The sequence below is a fragment of the Bos taurus genome, chromosome X (genome assembly GCF_002263795.3).
Source record: "Bos taurus isolate L1 Dominette 01449 registration number 42190680 breed Hereford chromosome X, ARS-UCD2.0, whole genome shotgun sequence".
NCBI lineage: Eukaryota > Metazoa > Chordata > Mammalia > Artiodactyla > Bovidae > Bos > Bos taurus.
This window is the reverse complement of record NC_037357.1, coordinates 134,527,052-134,546,451: the sequence shown is the minus strand read 5'-3', so window position 1 is coordinate 134,546,451 and position 19,400 is coordinate 134,527,052. Positions and strand designations below refer to the sequence as shown.

General features: G+C 46.0%; 1 protein-coding gene across 4 annotated transcripts in view; it reads left to right on the top strand.

Annotated features, from left to right (window-relative positions):
• LOC101902122 (uncharacterized) overlaps positions 1 to 19,400 on the top strand; it is a 493,329-nt gene that overhangs the window by 357,786 nt on the left and 116,143 nt on the right. For 2 of the 4 annotated variants that reach the window (XR_009493623.1, XR_009493625.1), the window contains exons 8-9: positions 730 to 933; positions 5,239 to 5,335. The gene's annotated coding sequence lies outside the window, so the exon portion shown is untranslated. The remainder of the gene's footprint in view (positions 1 to 729; positions 934 to 5,238; positions 5,336 to 19,400) is intronic. The other 2 variants (XR_009493626.1, XR_009493624.1) reach the window with 1 other exon arrangement.

The following is a 19,400-nucleotide window of genomic DNA, read 5'->3' as shown; positions in this document are numbered from 1 at the left end:
AGCTCGTCCTGTCAGATGAGACCCTCACATTCCTGCCCACCACAGTGATTCCCACAATACAGAGATGAGGGGGTAAAAGAAAGTACTTGGAATGCCACCACTTACAACATTCTAACCCAAACACCAAGAGTTTGTTTTCATAAGCAAGATTTATTATGCAGTGTTTTATTTATCCAGACAGCATATTGTCATATATATATTTATAAAGAATGAAACATAAGAATGAAATGAACCCTGTGGGCCCTTCCAAATGCCTATGAAGCTGAATCAACCTCCTTATTCCTCTTTTATCATCTTTTTCTGTTCCCAGCAGCAGCCACTATATTGAACCTTTGCCCTTTTTATTATCTGTTTGATAGAATTTTGTTACACGTGTTTTTGTCCCTAAGTAGCTTTCTTGTGTTAAGTTTTTCAAATCGGTTTCACATGTTAGTATTTGTTCTGTTGAGGTCAGGTCACTGAACAGCGAGATGCAACTGTGTCCAAGTTTAACAGGTTTGTGCTCACGTAGCAACTACCATCAGGAGATGGAGTGTGTTTCTGTCTCTGTGTCCTCTCTTGCTGGACTTCACTGCTTCCATGCTTCCCCTCACATCCAGGACACTGTTGGCTCATCATTCTCACCATGCTGGCTGGCCACAGTGACAAGCATCCGATTGCACTTAAAATCATGAGATCCTGGTAGCCTGTGCACCCTGAGTGTCCATGTGATACCCATGCCTTCTGCAGGCCAGGCAGCTGTCTCGGTGTCAGATGAAGCATGTGATGACCTGTCGATTCAGGATACCCAGGACTTGGATGAAGTTTGAAGACCCCGGCCAGACCCTCCTCCGTCTTGAGACTGGCACTGGAGAAGAGGTTCCCAGGGCAGAAATACACACACCCTCATCATGGCCTGGTCCCGTTGCCACAGTTCCATTTATTTTCAGAGAAGTAAGTCTGTCCAGACCAGAGTTTTATGTTTTATTTTTCTTTAGTTTTTTTTTTTTTTTTCCCCAAACTCTTCTGGGTAGCAGTGAGTATTTTCATGTTCTGGGGCCATCTTCCTAAAACAGGTCTGTCTCCACATTTATCAAAGTATAGGGAAGTTTCCCTTTTTCCCTTTCAGCTCAGCAAACAGACCTCTATTATTCTTTTAAACCTTTTGAAGAAGCTAGTAGCCAAGGCTGTCCTTAAAACACCCCCTTTATTTTCTGGCTTAAGAGCACAACCGCCTTCTCCGAGCTCTTTTTCTGTTGCCCCAAGAGAGACCTCCATTCTCTAAGAATGTAGGTGACTGGCATGTTGCCTGAAGACTTCCCAGTGACTAGCTACACCCATACTGGGTGTTCTTCTCAAAATCACAAACTCATGGTCCAATCTATCCTGGAAAATATCTGGGAGGAGCATCTTTCCATTCAGACATTCTTTGCTTAAACATAACCTAAAAAGTCAGCATCTAAATAAAGATTATCTGGGGAGAGAGAAAGCAGGATCCAGGCTCTTGGTTTAAAAATCTCTCTTTCTCAGTCTGCCAAGCCTACCTGGTACCAAAAAAATGTATGTCTTTTAAAATTTTTATTATTTTATTTTTTAACACCTAAAAAACATTTGGTATTGGAGTATAGCTAGTTAACAATGTTGTGACAGATTCAGGTGAGCAAAGAAGGGTCTCAGCCATACAAATCCGTTGTCCCCCAAACTTCCCTCCCATCCAGGCTGCCACATGACATTGAGCAGAGTTCCCTGTGCTGTCCAGCAGGTCCTGTGGGTTCTCCATGTTAAACACAGCAGTGTGTCCATGTCCATCCCAAACTCCCTAACTGTCCCTTCCCCCATCCTTCCCCCTGGTGACCATAAGGTTATTACAGAGTATTGAGCAGAGTTCCCTGTGCTGTCCAGCAGGTCCTTGCTGGTTCTCCATGTTACATACAGCAGTGTGTGCATGTCCATCCCAAGTTCCCTGACTATCCCTTTCCCCATCCATCCCCCTGGTGACCATAAGGTTATTACAGAGTATTGAGCAGAGTTCCCTGTGCTATCTAGCAGGTCCTTGTGGGTTCTCCATGTTAAATATAGCCGTGTGTCCATGTCCATCCCAAACTCCCTAACTATCCCTTCTCCCCGTCCTTCCCCCTGGCAACAATGAGTTCATTCTCTGACAGTCTGTTCCTGTTTTGCAAATTCATCTGTATAATTTCTATTTAGATTCCACAGATAAGGAATGTCATATGATATTTCTCAACCTACTCAGTCATTAAAACAGATAAAATGACACCATTTGCAGCAACACAGACGGACCTAAAGATTGTCACACTGAGTGACAATCCTCTGTAAGAACCTTATGGTCACCAGGGTGAAGGATCGGGGAAGGGATAGTCAGGGAGTCTGGGATGGACATGGACACACAGCTGTATTTAACATGGAGAACCCGCAAGGACCTGCTGTCCAGCACAGGGAACTCTGCTCGATGTTACAAGCCAGCCTGGATGGGAGGGAGTGTGGGGGAGAAGGGATACATGTATATGTATGGCTGAGTCCCTTCAGTGTCCACCTGAAACCATCACAGGATTGTTAATGGGCTATACCCGAATACAACATAAAAAGTTTAGAAAAAATAGGAAAAAAGAGATCATTTGTGTCTCATATATGTTATTTGTTTGGGCTTCCCTGATAGCTCAGTTGGTAAAGAATCCACCTGCAATGCAGACAACCCCGGTATGATTCCTGGGTCTGGAAGATCCCCTGGAGAAGGGATGGGCTACCGACTCCAGTATTCTTGGGCTTCCCTTGTGAGTCACCTGGTAAAGAATCTGCCTGCCATGCGGGAGACCTGGGTTTGATCCCTGGGTTGGAAAGATCCCCCTGGAGAAGGGAACGGCTACCCACTCCAGTATTCTGCGACCATGGGGTCGCAGAGAGTCAGACACGAGTGAGTGACTTTCACAGAGACGATTACTGATTCTGCCTATCAGCATTTTTTTTTTTCCATTAGAGAAATATTCTTAGGAATTTAGGCTACTTGATCCATATGAAAGAAAGTAAAAGTGTTAGCTGCTCAATCATGTAGCTCTTTTTGACCGCATAGACTGTAGCTCACCAAGGTCCTCTGTCCATGGAATTCTCCAGGTGAGAATACCAGTGTGGGTTACCATTCCCTTCTCCAGGGGAATCTTCCTGGTCCATGGGTTGAACCTGGGTCTCCTGCATTGCAGGCAGATTCTGTAATGTCTGAGCCACCAGGGAATCCTGCTTGGTACAGAGTTTTGTTTAACTCATAAAAGCGTAACGCTGCCTGGTCGAGTTGCTTTTCTCGCTTTAACACCTATTTGATGACCGTGGAAAATATTTCTCTGTAAATGGAATCTCTGCCTTCAGTCTTCCCTCCTTCCAGGGCAGCTAGTCCAGCAGCTTCCCACCCTGTCCTGACCTGTACCCATGCCTAGCACACAGACACACACCCACGCACACCCAGCCGCCCATTTCATGTCACCTCAGTACATCACACTAATGCAGGAGTGTGGGGCAGGGTGGGACCACAATCTTTCATCTCCCCCACCTTGGCTCCTGGAAAGGCACCTCAAGCTGTTTGACCAGGACGTGGTTGCCATGACTGTCTTCAACAGGGAACCGTCAGAGAGGTGACCATTAATGTGACCATTCAGTTCAGTTCAGTCACTCAGTCATGTCCAACTCTTTGCGACCCCATGAACCACAGCACACCAGGCCTCCCTGTCCATCACCAACTCCCAGAGTCCACCCAAACCCATGTCCATTGAGTCGGTGACATCATCCAACCATCTCATCCTCTATCGTCCCCTTCTCCCCCTGCCTTCAATCTTTCCCAGCATTGGGGTCTTTTCAAATGAGTCAGCTCTTTGCATCAGGTAGCCAAAGTATTGGAGTTTCAGCTTCAACATCAATCCTTCCAATGAACATCCAGGACTGATCTCCTTTAGAATGTAGTGGTTGGATCGCCTTGCAGTCCAAGGGACTCTCAAGAGTCTTCTCCAACACCACAGTCCAAAAGCATCAATTGTTTGGCGCTCAGCTTTCTTTATAGTCCAACTCTCACATCCATACATGACCACTGGAAAAACCATAGCCTTGACCAGATGGACCCTTGTTGGCAAAGTAATGGCTCTGCTTTTTAATATGCTGTCTAGGTTGGTCATAACTTTCCTTCCAAGGAGTAAGCGTCTTTTAATTTCATGACTGCAATCACCATCTGCAGTGATTTTCATATATATATATATATATATATATATATATATATATATTCATGGGCTTCCCTGGTGGCTCAGCTGGCAAAGAATCTCCCTGCAATGTGGGAAACCTGGGTTCGATCGTGGGTTAGGAAGATCCCCTGGAGAAGGGAAAGGCTACCCGCTCCAGTGTTCTGGCCTGGAGAATTCCTTGGACTGTATATATAGTCCATGGGGTCCCAGAGAGTCAGACACAACTGAGTGACTTTCACTTTCATGTATATATTCATGGTGGCTCAGATGGTAAAGAATCGGTCTCCAGTGCGGGAGACCCAGGTTCGATCTCTGGGTGGGGAAGATCCCCTCGAGGAGGAAATGTCAACCCACTCCAGTATTCTTGCCTGGAGGATCCTATGGACAGAGGAGCCTGGTGGGCTACAGTTCATGGGGTTGCAGAGTCGGACAGAACTGAGCAACTAACACTTTTATATGTAACCTCCTACCGGTGTTACACCCCTGGTAGGATATGGTTCTCTCTCCAGGCTCCCAAGTCTGGTTGGGATTTTTTCCTGGCACCTCCCTCCCCCCCCCACAACTCCGTCCTGAGCAAAAGAAGTTCTTAAGGGAGAACTCTAATCTATCATCTGGAGAGGAAGCTATCCGTTGGTCCCCACAGACGTCTCCCCACCTCTTCCACGCAATTTATCACCACTTGAGACCACGTTCACCCGGGAAGCTAGCTCCCTTACTATTTCTTATTATCCTTCTGGCAGGTTCAGGAAATTTCCTGCTGGGCAAGCAGACCAAATCCTACATATGTGTTCATTTGGGTCAGCAGAATCCATCTCATGCTCAGAAAATAGCCTAAAATTCTATTTTTTTTTTTCCCTCATGCTCAGAAAATAGCCTAAAATTCTATTTTTTTTTCATTGTATAGCCTCTCTGTGTTATAACTTTGGGCTTCAAAATGAAATAAAAAAGCACAGAATCTCTTCTACTAACTCGTAATGGTTGTCCCCAGATTTTGCTTACATTTATATTTTTGTCATTTCAGGGCTTCCCTGGTGGCTCAGATGGTAAAGCAACTGCCTGCAATGCGGGAGACCGGGGTTCGATTCTTGGCTCAGGAAGATCCCCTGGAGAAGGAAATGGTAAGGTCTGGCCCTGGACCAGAGCATCATTTAAAAATAGGGTGGCCTGAGTCACAGTGAAGGAGGGTTGGGACAAGGAGGTGTGAGGATCCACTCTTGAGACATAGGACTCCTAACCCCAGTGAGTGTCCACACCTTCACAGAGAAGTCAGCTCAGTGAAGTCCTGATTAATCTGAGTGAATTCAGCTCAGTGAAATAACAGATGACTGGTTAATTGAAAGGAATTTCAGAATACAGAAATGTTCACATGCAGGCAGGAGGGTTACAGGCTGAGTGCAGACAGGAATCAGGATCCCCGAGAGTCTGGGCAAATGTGTGCATACAATCTGAAGTACCTAATCAGAGCGGACATGGAACACCAGACTGGTTCCAAATAGGAAAAGGAGGACATCAACGCTGTATATCTTCACCCTACTTATTTAACTTATATGCAGAATACATCATGAGAAATGCTGGGAATCAAGATTGCTGGGAGAAATATCAATAACCTCAGATATGCAGATGATACCATCCTTATGGCAGAAAGTGAAGAAGAACTAAAGAGCCTCTTGATGAAAGTGAAAGAGGAGATGAAAAAGTTGGCTTAAAACTCAACATTCAGAAGACAAAGATCATGGCATCTGGTCCCATCACTTCATGGCGAATAGATGGAGAAACAATGGAAAGAGTAGCAGACTTTATTTTTGAGGGCTCCAAAATCACTGCAGATGGTGAGTGAAGCCATGAAATAAAAAGACGCTTGCTCCTTGAAAGAAAAGTTATGACCAACCTAGACAGCATATTAAAAAGCAGAGACATTACTGTGTCAACAAAGGTCCATCTAGTCAAGGCTATGGTTTTTCCAGTGGTCAGGTATGGATGTCAGAGTTAGACTATAAGGAAAGCTGAGTGCTGAAGAATTGATGCTTTTGAACTGTGGTGTTGGAGAAGACTCTTGAGAGTCCCTTGGACTGCAAGGAGATCCAACAAGTCCATTCTGAAGGAGATCAGCCCTGGGATTTCTTTGGATGGAATGATGCTAAAGCTGAAACTCCAGTACTTTGGCCACCTCATATGAAGAGTTGATTCATTGAAGTCCCTGATGCTGGGAGGGATTGGGGGCAGGAGGAGAAAGAGATGACAGAGGATGAGATGGCTGGATGGCGTCACTGCCTCGATGGACGTGAGTTTGAGTGAACTCCGGGAGTTGGTGATGGACAGGAAGGCCTGGCGTGCTGCGATTCATGGGGTCGCAAAGAGTCGGACACGACTGAGCGACTGAACTGAACTGAATCGTCAGTTCCAGGGCCAGTTTGTTTTTCATTTCCTCGAGGCCATTTCTTGGAATTGTGGTACTGTATGTCATGGCTACAGTCCGATCATCATGTAGTTAACTTCTTCCCCCTGGTGACACTTTGATTATCTACAAGACAGCTCACAGGTTTTGGCTCAGGACTTTCAAGACTTTCAGTTCTTTTCAAGGGCTATGACTATGCTTTAAGTCAACATTCTACATGCTCAGTTGTGTCTGACTCTGTGACCCCATGGACTGTAACCCCACAAGGTTCCTCTGTCCATGGGATTCTCCAGGCAAGAATCCTGGAGCAAGTTACCATTTCCTCCTCCAGGGGGTCTTCCTGACCCAGGGATCTTCCTGACCCAGGGATCGAACCTGCGTCTCCTGCATTGGCAGGCAGATGCTTTACCAGCAAACCTCCTGGGGAAGCATGACCATGCTTCATGGAGTACATTATTATTATTTTCATCTCCTTTGATTGTTTGAGTCAGACTGCGCTTCTGAACTCCGTTCCTCTTGGGGGGAGGAGGTAGATGAAGATGACTTGGGATCTCTGTCTGCCTGATGTCTTACACCTGCCTGTGGACCTACTGTTTCCTCGACATAAAAGATGCAGTGAAAGGCACTCCGTTAGAGGAAGGCAGAGAGACAGCAGGGAGACGCATGGGAGACACAGAAAAGCACCCACAAGTGTGTGCAGAGGTCAGGCGGGCACAGGACGTGGATGCAATGTTTGGGGTCTGAGGACTACATCACACTGAAGGGAGATTGGAAAACTGTGTCTTCGTGAGGATGGAGATCAAATAGCAAGGCTGTGATTATGACAGCTGAAAGCAGTGTCTCCAGGGTTTCCCCACCCTCGGCGCAGACAGACACACACACACACAGACAGTATCCGCACCAGACTGAATAGAGAGGACCAGCAGAAAAGGGAACCCCGCGTCTCCCGGGTCGCTTCCTTTGAACAACCACGCATGCGGAAATCTGGCTCCTGAACTGATCAAAACCCAAGTTCAAGGCTCCGGCTTGCTGCCTCTTTGGAAAAGCCAACCCTTGGGTCGAGACGCTAATGAAGTTTTATTTTAAATCATGAAAAACAGAGTGGGGTGCGGAAGGAGAAAAAGGAGACTATCACCGTAGACTAATTTATATTCAGTGATATTTCACAGCCCAGCGGCGCTGCGATTCTCCCACGCCAGGAGGTCTGGCACGTTTGATCTTCTTTTCCTGAAGAGCTTCTCTTTGTAAAGGACAGCGGAGTGCTGGGGAGCCTGGGTCCGCCCTCTGCCCCCGACTCTGTGCCTTGTCGTCATCCCACACACGGGCTTCGAGAACAGGCTCTCTTTCTAACAGGATGCTTTTTTGAGATTTGGCCATGGTTTCCGTAGCATCATCCCCTGTACTCGCTGCTCACTTTGTGGTCCCCACGTCTGTTCCTGTGCTCCGCAGTCACACGGCCTCTCTCAGTTTTCCCCTTTTCCGTCGGATGAATGTTTTCATCCCCTAGAGACGTGTGCCCGAGAGAACCAAGAGCACATGGACACAGGAGACTCACAGAGGAAGGTCCACAGATGTGCTCTTCATGGATGGAAGATAAAATAAGCCACAGATGCATGAGATCGATGCAGGGAGCATCCTTGGTCAAGAGACAGGCGGCACTTGGAGGGCAATGGGCAGAAAGGGTGGGGCGGGGGTCCAGAAGATGAGCTCAGTGTCGGGAAGTGTTTTACTCCGAGCAGGCTCAGTTCAGATGCTGGGTAATCTCCCATCCCCCTCCTCAGTCTGCAGGCTGAGGTTGTCTTGGTGTGTGTATACATGTGCTCAGATGTGTCTGATTCTCTGTGACCCCATGGACTGTAGCCTGCCAGGCTCCTCTGTCCATGGTATTCTCTAGTCAAGAATACTGGAGTTGTTTGCCATGCCCTAAATCCAGGGGAATCTTCTAGACTCAGAATACTCAAGAATACTGGAGTGGGTTATCATTTCCTCTTTCCAGGGGACCTTCACAGTCCAGGGATTGAACCCACATCTCCTGCATCTCCTGCACTGCAGGCTGGATTCTTTACCACCAAGCCTCTTGGGAATCCCTAAGATTGTCCATAAAGCACCAATATTCCTGGTGTCAAGAGCGCTCAGTTCTATCAACGCCTGTGGCTGGATTAACAAAGATTGAAACAAGCTGGCTTGACTTTCTATGGTTAAGTTGCAGTCCATTGTACATGATTTGGCTTCAAAGAACGTGTTCCCCGCTTCCATGAGTATCAGACAATAGGTGTGTTACGAGAAGCTGTGAAATTTAATGGAGATGGCATCGGGTGGATGTCATAATACCTAGATGTTCCCCGTGTCACTGTGTCTAGCAAGCTGAGTCAACTCGATAAATCCCTTCACTTTGTCCCTGCTCTTTCTACTAGAAAATAACGGCTTTGGATTGCATGGCTCTCAGATTCTCTAAGCTCCGAAAACCTAGAGTATGAAATTCTCTCATTCCGTAATCAGTGGTTTTATATCTTTGCATTTCACTGTTGGTCCTGATGTTTCTAGAAGACTGTCCCCAAGACTGACTGGCTTTGCTATTCACAATTACACGCTTCACGCTGAACTATCATGTGGCTGCCTTCACACACATGTGCGAGCCTTTCTCCAAGTCCTGGTCTTTTTCCATGAATCAAAGCTAGAAGGGGATGCCAGCATCTGACCTCAAAGGGTGCCTTCCAGCTGCAGCTGCTCATGAAGATGAAATCTGATAGGTCAGCTGCCGAATACCCTGTGCTGGTGGTTTAGGCTGGGTGTAGAACGCCGAAGAATTGATGCTTTTGAACTGTGGTGTTGGAGAAGACTCTCGAGAGTCCCCTGGACGGCAAGGAGATCCAACCAGTCCATCCTAAAGGAAATAGGTCCTGAATATTCATTGGAAGGACTGATGCTGAAGCTGAAGCTCCAATACTTTGGCCACCTGATGCAAAGAGCTGACTTATTGGAAAAGACCCTGATGCTGGGAAAGGTTGAGGGCAGGAGGAGAAGGGGATGACAGAATGAGATGGTTGGATGGCATCACCTACTTGATGGACATGAGTTTGAGCAAGCTCCGGGAATTGGTGACGGACAGGGAAGCCTGGAGTGCTGTGGTCCATGGGGTCGCAAAGAGTCAGACATGACTGAGTGAACTGAAGTGTTCAAGGATTCTGTAGTAAAATCATGTTTTCGCTACACTCATTTCAGGCACGTTTATAGTGTCAGTATTGCTCACCTATGCAATATTATGTCTGTATAAATAAAACTTCAACCAGAGAAGCAGAAATCCTAGCATAGACAGCTTATAGATACAGGTGTAGGTATGTAGATACGATATGTAATTATATATAATATATAATGTTTGTATAGATACAGATGGACAGATATGTATAATATCTTACGTATCTATCGGTTTATATTAAGAATATAGATTATTATCATATACTATAGATATTAATTATTTATGGATTATTGATAGTTTATAGATACAGATATCGACAGAGGTAGATATCTATGGATCAGTATTTATCATCTATCTAGACGATAGATAGATAGATGTTGACATTTATCTACCTGTCCACCGTTCTGTCTGAATCTATGTGTGTTTGTTAGTTGCTCACTCATGTCTGATTCTTTGTGACCCCATGGACTGTAGCCCACCGTGTTCCTCTGTCCATGGGATTCTCCAGGCGAGAATACTAGAGTGGGTTGTCACTTCCTGTGACCCCATGGACTGTAGCCCACCAGGATCCTCCGTCCATGGGATTCTCCAGGCAAGAATACTGGAGTGGGTAGCCTTTCCCTTCTCCAGGGGATCCTCCCAACCCAGGGATCAAACCCAGGTCTCCCGCATGGCAGGCAGATTCTTTACCATCTGAACCACCTAGGAAGCCCTATATCTAGTGCTGAATGAACAGGGCCTACATCAAGAGAAAAGATAACCTCCAGGGCCCAGCACCACTCTCGATTGTTTGCTCAGTCATCTCTGACTCTTTGTGACTCCTTGGACTGCAGCTCGCCAAGCTCCCCTGGCCTTCACAATCCTCAACTGAAGCAATGAGTGAGTGTCATAGAGCATATTAAAAATTGGACATGTGAACCATCTTCTCAAACAATTTCCTACAAGTGATGCTTTTTGAAACGTGTGTGTACATTGTCCTACAGAATCCAGGTTTAGAAAAGGGCCTTAAATGTCCTCATCGTCTTCATGGTATCATGTGACATGGAACCAGGCTGTTTCATCACTGTAGATCTACGGTTCCGAGAGCTTAGCCCTCTTCAAAGTGTGTCAGAACACCCGTCTTTTAATTAGCTTGATCAGGGTAGCAGTATATTCGTTCAGCAGGCTGCTATCTCAGCACACAGGTTGCTGTATGAGAAACATTTTGCAAAGACTTTCCAGAATTTGCACAGGTCTGTAGAGTAATACAGTCAGGGTTGCTAATAGCCTATGTCACCAAGAGCAGAGACAATATTGGAACTGAAATGAAAAAGCTGATTTTCTTCACCCAAGAGTTCTGTAGAAAAATTTTACAGGAGACTCAGGCTATGCTGCGAATTTTTGTGGGGGCTCTGTTGAATCAGAATTCACTTGCTCTTCTCCAAGGCTCACGTCTCCTCATTACTTGCAATAGCTCAGCCCGATCCTTGCTTGTAAAGCGAGCCTTACAAATTTCAGTGACGGACAGATGAGCTGACTCTGTGCAGCTACACAGAAAGCCAGCTGTGAGTCCCACTAGAAAAAGCATCCAGGAGTCTTTATGGAGCACAGTATTTATCCAAGTAAAATACGACTCTCGACAAGGTATCTGGTATATTGCCAATGTGTCTTATTTCGACGGGGGAAAAAATTACTCAGAGTGACATTTACCAAGTGTCCAATGATATCGTCGTATCATTTAGACCTTTTGTAAACATTACAGAGCAGTAACAATTCATGGCATAGTGATTAGGTTTTCTTGTTGTTGTCTACTTGCTAGGTTTTGTGTGATTCTTTTGTGACCCCTTAGACTGCAACCTGTTAGGCTCCTCTATCTGGATTCTTTATCTCTGAGCCACCAGGCAGGCCCCAGTAACTTAGGCTTTGTCGTGCAAGTTATGGATGAATTTTACCCTTGGACATAATGCTGGGCTGTGAAAATGCACAGTTTCTGCATTTGCCAACCACAGGGAAGTGATGTACTTACAAGATCCAGATGAGACATTGAAAGAGAGAGTGGTGGGAAGGTTATTAGGAGATTCAGTAACTTCCGTTTGGATGATGGAGATCTCTAGAGATGATGGAGAGGAAACAGGAGGGTAGCCTTGAGTAAAAGATTCGGTTTCCCTTACATGTTTTTTTTTTTTTAATTTACCTTTTATGTAGTTGATATAAATGTATAGTTGATTTACAATGTTGTGTTAGTTTCAGCTGTACAGCAAAGAGATTCAGCTCTATGTATACATATATCCACTCTTTTTTAGATTCTTTTCCCATATATGTTATTAGAGAGTGTTGAGCAGAGTTCCCTGTGCTATGGCAGTAGGTCCTTGTTGACTCTCTGTTTTATGTAGAGTAGTGTGTGTATGTCTAGGGCCTCCCTGGTGGCTCAGATGGTAAAGAATCTGCCTGCCATGCGGGAGACTCAGGTTCGATCCCTCGTGGTTTGAGAAGATCCCTGGAGGAGGAAATGGCAACCCACTCCAGTACTCTTGCCTGCAGAATCCCCATGGACAGTGGAGCCTGGCGGGCTACAGTCCTTGGGATCACAAAAGAGTCAGACACCACTGAAGACAGGCCTAGTCTCCCCTACGTGTCCTTGAATCTCAGAGAGACCCCTGCAGCCGTCTTCCTTCTGACACTTGGCGGTCCAGGAACACGCACTGGGTTGGTGTCTCCACCGTGGTCTGAAGCCCTTAGGGGAGCCTCTCTCTTCACTCCCCCGAGGAGAGATGATTCCACTCTTTTGATCTGGAGTCAGCTTTCAGTTCCTGAGCCACTCAGCTCTACTTTGAAAATATGTCCACAATCTGACCTTTATCACCACCTCCATGCTTCAGATCTTCCCTCAGTTGGTTAGTGGCTCTGTAGCTGGCGCCTGATTCTGTCCCAACTTTGCTTATTCTTCACACGCTGTTCAGAGCTGTTTCACAGGACACTCATTGATTTAGGATGAAGCCAGAGCCTTAGTCTCCTATCCACAGCCAGCCGGGGGCATCTTGTGTCCGTCAGAACCAAAGGCAAGGCTTTGCAGCGGGCATGGAGGTTTCAGGTGATGGGTCCACATCTCACCGTCATCTCCACCTTCATGTCCTAGGACGGGCACGCTTATTCACTCAGTTCCTCTACATGCTTGCCATTGCTGTTTCTCCCTTTCTTCTCTTTAATGTGTTTTTAAAACATTCACAGTTTGTTAATTAAACTTTGGCCGCTCTGGGTCTTTGTTGCTGCATGCAGGCTTTCTGTAGTTGCAGCGAGCAGAAGCTACTCTTTAGCCATGGTGTGTGGGCTTCTCACTGCGATGGTGTCTTTTGTTGCAGAACACAGTTTGGGGCTTCCCTCATAGTTCAGCTGGTAAAGAATCCACCTGCAATGCAGGAGAACCTGGTTCGATTCCTGGGTCGGGAAGATCCCCTGGAGAAATGATGGGCTACCCACTCCAGTATTCTTGGGCTTCCCTAGTGGCTTAGCTGGTAAAGAATCCACCTGCGATGCGGGAGAGCTGGATTCAATGCCCAGGTTGGGAAGATCCCCTGGAGAAGGGAAAGGGTACCCACTACAGTATTCTGGCCTGGAGAATTCCATGGAATGTACAGTCCATGGGGTTGCAAAAGAGTCAGACACGACTGAGCGACCTTCAGTTCCCTTCACGTCACAGGCTGTAGGGCGTGAGCTTCAGTAGTTGTGGCTTGCAGGTTCAGATGCCCTGCAGCATGTAGATCTTCCCGGACTGGGGACCGAACCCTCGTCACCTGTTTCGACAGGAAGATTGTTAACCACTGGACCACCAGGGAACACCCCCCCTCCCCTGCTTTTTCTTAAGTCAGCCCAGCTCACTCACCACAGAGACTCTCCTGTCGTGTCCCTCAGCCCAGAGCACCCTCTCCAGTTTCCTGCTTGATTCATCCCTTCCCTTCCGGGCCTGTGTGTCTTATTATCAGCGTGGGTTCTCTGGCTGTTCTCTATAAACAGACTGTTCTCCTCTCTACCAAGTGTTCTATTACCATCAGGTTAGTTCAGTTCAGTCGCTCAGTCATGTCCGACTCTTTGAGACCCCATGGACTGCAGCACGCCAGGCCTCCCTGCCCATCACCAACTCCTAGAGCTTACTCAAACTCATGTCCATTGAGTCAGTGATGCCATCCAACCATCTCCTCTGTTGTCCCCTTCTCCTCCCGCCTTCAATCTTTCCCAGCATCAGGGTCTTTTCCAATGAGTGAATTTTTCACACCAGGTGGCCAAAGGATTGGACTTTCAGCATCAGTCCTTCCAATGAATATTCTAGACTGATCTCCTTTAGGATGGACTGGTTGGATCTCCTTGCAGTCCAAGGGACTGTCAAGAGTCTTCTCCAACACCACGGTTCAAAAGCATCCATTCTTCGGCGCTCAGCTTTCTTTATCATCCAATTCTCTGTTACCATACACTCCCTCATTTCTCTCGTCGGTCCTTCTCAGGATACGTGTGTGTGTCTGTATGTGGTCTGTGTGTGTGTGTGTGTGTGTGTTGCTCACCGTTGATAGCCCTTGACCTTAGAGAGGACCACTCAGGACACAGAATCCAATAAATATTTTTGAATGAACAAATACGTGCTTGGGTTTACGTATAGAATGCGGGACGCAAGGAGCTTCTAAAGGTCTAAATAAACAAGGGCGTTCACCCTGGCAGATGGAGGCTACAAGAGAATTGGTGGAGTTTTTCCGACTAAAGGCCTACAGGAGTATCTAGGGCATATTTGTACTTCCTTAACTTCGCAGGTGGTACGTTAAATAAGGAAAATAAATTTTTAGATAGAGATTTTTTTCTTAACCTCTATTTCAGATATGCCCAGGTGTTCAAGGAATTCATGAATAGGACACTTAGGAACAAACATGCTGTGGAAGAAAACACTTTTTGAATCAGTGAGAGATTAAGCTGCTGCATTCAAAATGGGGCTGTCATTGTGCCTGTACATGCTCAGTTGTGTCCAACTCTTTCGTGACCCCACGGGCTGTAGCCCCACCAGGCTCCTCTGTCTGTGGGATTCTCCAGACAGGAATACTGGCGTGGGTTGCCATTTCCTCCTCCAGCAGGGGATTTGCTCACCCAGGGATCAAAGCCTTTGTATCTCTTGAGTCTCCTGTATTGCCAGGCGGGTTCTTTACATGCTGAGCCATGAGGGAAGCCCCTGAAACGTGGCAGCCTGGAAGAAACAGCTTGCACTGATACTCTGAGTAAGTAAGTGCTGTGAGTTCTTACTTGCTTATTGAAGTACTTACTGGAGTACCCATCGACGGAGGAGCGTGGTAGGCTACAGTCCATGGGGTCGCAAAGAGTTGGACACGACGGAAGGCCTTCACTTTCACTTTCTTTGAGTACTTATTTACTTGAGTACTTACTTAAGTAAGTAAATAAGTATAAGACATACTCACACGCACAGAGAGAGGGTAATCGTCTTATTTGTGTCCCCCCGCTAAAGTTCCTATGTTTAAGTTGTAACTTCCAGTATTTCAGAATGTGACTCGATTTGGAGACATGGCCTTTAGATAGGTAATTCAGGTGACGTGACCTCATTAGGCTGGGCCCTAAGCCAGTATGACTGGGGTCCTTATAAGGAGCAATCCAGGCACAAAGAAAGATGCCAGGAATGTGTGCCCACAAACCTTGAGAGCAGAAGAATTGATGCTTTTGAACTGTGGTGTTGGAGGAGACTCTTCAGAGTCCCGTGGACCACAAGGAGATCCAACCAGTCCATCCTAAAGGAAATCAGTCCTGGGTGTCCATTGGAAGGACTGATGCTGAAACTGAAACTCCAATACTTTGGCCACCTGATGCGAAGAGTTGACTCATTGGAAAAGACCCTGATGCTGGGAAAGATTGAAGGTGGGAGGAGAAGGGGACGACAGATGAGATGCTTGGATGGCATCACCAACTCAGTGGACATGAGTTTGAGTAAGCTCTGAGAGTTGGTGATGGACAGGGAGGCCTGGCGTGCTGCAGTCCATGGGGTCACGAGCAGTCGGATGCGACTGAGCAACTGAAGCGAACTGAAACCTTGAGAGGGCACAGCAAGAAAGATCTACCCCTGCGCCCGAATGTAGTGGGATCATAAATATGGCTGGCATCCTTGCCATACCATTCTGCTCTCTGATTTCATAATAACTCAGTGAGGCTGGCATTATCTTTGGCCCTTTAAAAATATGTTTTGTGTTTTTAATTTATTTACCTGTACTGGCTCTTAGTTGCAAGCATGTGAGATCTAGGTCCCTGACCAGGGATCGAACCCGGGCCTCCTGCTTTGGGATCGCGGAGTCCTAACCACTGGGAAACCAGGGAGGTCCCGTCACTGGCCATTTTTTCCCCCCCAGGAACCTGGGTATAGGTCCATCCAAGATCCCAGGGGTGTGGAAAGCAGAGCTGGGAAGGAAACCTGCTTTCCCTCCACAGCCCTTCATCCTGACTGCCACGCCAGTGCCTCCGGATGTCATCTGAGTTAAAGAGCAGACACGAAAAAGGGGTCCCAGCTTTTGGACCCAAAAAGACATGTGTTCGACTCTTGCCTCTGCCGCTAACTTAGCAAATGTTGACCTTCAGCCACCTCTTCTGATGAGCCGGTATGCGGGAAACATTCCATACCACCTGCTTCTCATGATATCAAATCACTTTTGTTTAAATATTATGAAGTTGTCGGGATTAGCAGATGCAACCAGATACATATAGAGTGGATACACAGCTGAGTCCTACTGTATGCAAAGAAAACTCTATTCAGAATCCTATGATAAACCATAATGGAGAAGAGTATGAAATGGAAAGTGTATATATGTATCCCTGAGTTAGCTTGCTGTATACCAATCATTAACATCATATTATAACTCAGCTATACTTCAGTGGGGCGTCCCTGATAGCTCAGTTGGTAAGGAATCCGCCTGCAATGCAGGAGACCCCAGTTCAATTCCTGGGTGAGGAAGATCCCCCAGAGAAGGGATAGGCTACCCACTCCAGTATTTTTGGGCTTCCCTGGTGGATCAGCTGGTAAAGAATCCACCTGCGATGCAGGAGACCTGGGTTTGATCCCTGGGTTGGGAAGATCCCCTGGAGAAGGGAAAGGGTACCCACTCCAGTATTCTGGCCTGGAGAATTCCATGGACTGTATAGTCCACGGGGTCACAGAGAGTCGGACACGACTGAGCGACTTGCATTTTCATTTTCATACTTCAGTAAAAAATAAAGTAAATAGAAATTAAGAAATGTTATATGAGATGATGTCTCTATATGCCAAGAGACTTACTGAATATACTTACTCAAGGTTTGGAACCCAAAACTACTGACTGAATGAATTTTCCAATGATGTGATTGTATTTGGCATCATTACTTACACGCTTAAAATTAGTTAAACTTCCGTCATTTTAGAACATGAGCCATTAGATCAGCCCGTGAAGCTTTCCGTAAATGCCATCTTTCGCCAGCGAGTGGTGAAAAGATATATAAATGTATATATTAAAGCGAATATCGGCCCATCTATTTGAAACTTATGATTGCTATTATGAATTTATTCCAGTCAAAATTACCCATCTTTGCAAATTCAGCACATGTTCTCTTGTATATTACCAAAGGACCATTTTCTTTTCAGAGAGAACTATAAGATATATGAGAAATGAAATGAGAGCTGTGAACGGTCAGGTAGAGGAATAATTCTGTTGGGGAACATTTCTTTTAAATTACCACTGTATAATATCATCAGGGTAATCATTTTTAGAAAAGAAGATAGTTGCCTTTTTATGTTTTCAATCATTGCTATGCTTTCAATAGCCTCAGGGCTCATTTTTTTTTTTTCTCAGTAAAGTGAAGAAAATGTATTTTCCCCCCTTTGTTTTGCTGAAAATGTGTAATATATGAAAATGTATGCGAATGGGATTCGGTGTGGAGGAAGGGGGAAGGCGGGAAATGAACCAGATTTTTGGCTCCTTTCTAAAAAGTGCTTTTATAATCAGTTGGGAAGATCCACCTGGAGAAGGGAAAGGGTACCCACTCCAGTATTCTGACCTGGAAAATTCCATGGACTCTATAGTCCATGGGGTTGCAAAGAGTTGGACAGGACTAAGTGATTTTCGCTTTGTTCAAATGGAATATATTTTAACATTCTAAGTAAGGTAACAATCAGAGTTTTAAAAATATCACGTGTTAGGCATAGCAAACATAAACTGTACAAATCTTTTAAGTGGAAATTCTGTGATATTTTACGTAGGGGTATACTTAGGTTGGAGAAGGAAATGGCAACCCACTCCAGTATTCTTGCCTGGGAAATCCCATGGGCAGAGGAGTCTTGGTGGGCTACAGTCCATGAGGTTGCAAAGAGTCGGACACGACTGAGAGATGAAAGAGCCTATTTAGAGTACCAACACTCTGATCAAAATAGAAATCTTTCCAGTACCCGGCAGTTACCTGAGTGCCCCTTCCTCAGTCAGTAGCATCCTCTCACCCAGACATTGTGATCACTGGCACATTTGCCATCATGGGTTGCTTTATCCTTCCCTAACCTGTAGGTGGATAGGGTCTGACGCGGCTCACTCTGCAGTTTCCAGCTTTGTCTGCTCGTCCGTGAGTGTGTGAGATTCATTCAAGGTGTTGTGTGCAGCATATTTCGTTCTGTTTTTATTACTGCCTGTGTGCTGACTCACTGCAGTCCTGTCCAACTCTGTGCGACCCTACGGACTGTAGCCCTGCCAGAGTCCTCTGTCCATGGGATTCTCCAGGCAAGAATATCGGAGTGGGTTGCCTCCTCCACGGGATCTTCCCAACCCAGGTCTCTGTCTCCTGCATTGGCAGGCTGGTTCTTTTACCAGTAGCGCCACCTGGGTTATTATTAGTTGGTAATATATTGTAAAAATGAAGTGTAATTTTTTTTTTAATCCACTGTATTGGTGGATATTTGGGTTGATCCACTTTGGAGCTCACAGTCCACGGGGTCACAGAGTTGGACATGACTGGGCATGCATGCATAGGAAATTTGGAGCTCATGCATAAATCCACGGTGAACGCTATTGTGCTTTTGTCGGACATGCAGATTCCGTCTACCTCTGGGGATAAACACGGTGGGTGTTTTTAGTGGACGCTATGAAACAGCTCTTCCTCAAGCCGTATACTTAGTTAGCTTCACAACTATGCAAGGCTTGAGGATGACAATCTTTTTAAAACAATATCATTCATTCTAAGTAGCTGGGTAGTGGTATGCATTCTGGCTTTCATTTGTAATTTTTCCTGGTAGGTAATGATATTAACTTTTCCTGTGTGTGTGTCTGGGTTTTTTTTTTGCGTGTGTGTGTGTGTGTGTGTGACCATTTGAAAATCCTCATTTGGAATGTCTGCTCAAGTGTTTTAAAATGTTCCATTCATTCGTCTTTTATATATGAATTTGTAGGAGTTCTTCGTATATATTAGATGTGTGTTCTGGGTGCTAAGTCGCTTCAGTCGTGTCTGACTATCTGTGACCCCGTGGACTGTAGCCCACCAGGTTCCTCTGTCCATGGGATTCTCCAGGCAAGAACACTGGAGTGGGTTGTCGTGCCCTCCTCCAGGGGACCTTCCCGATCCAGAG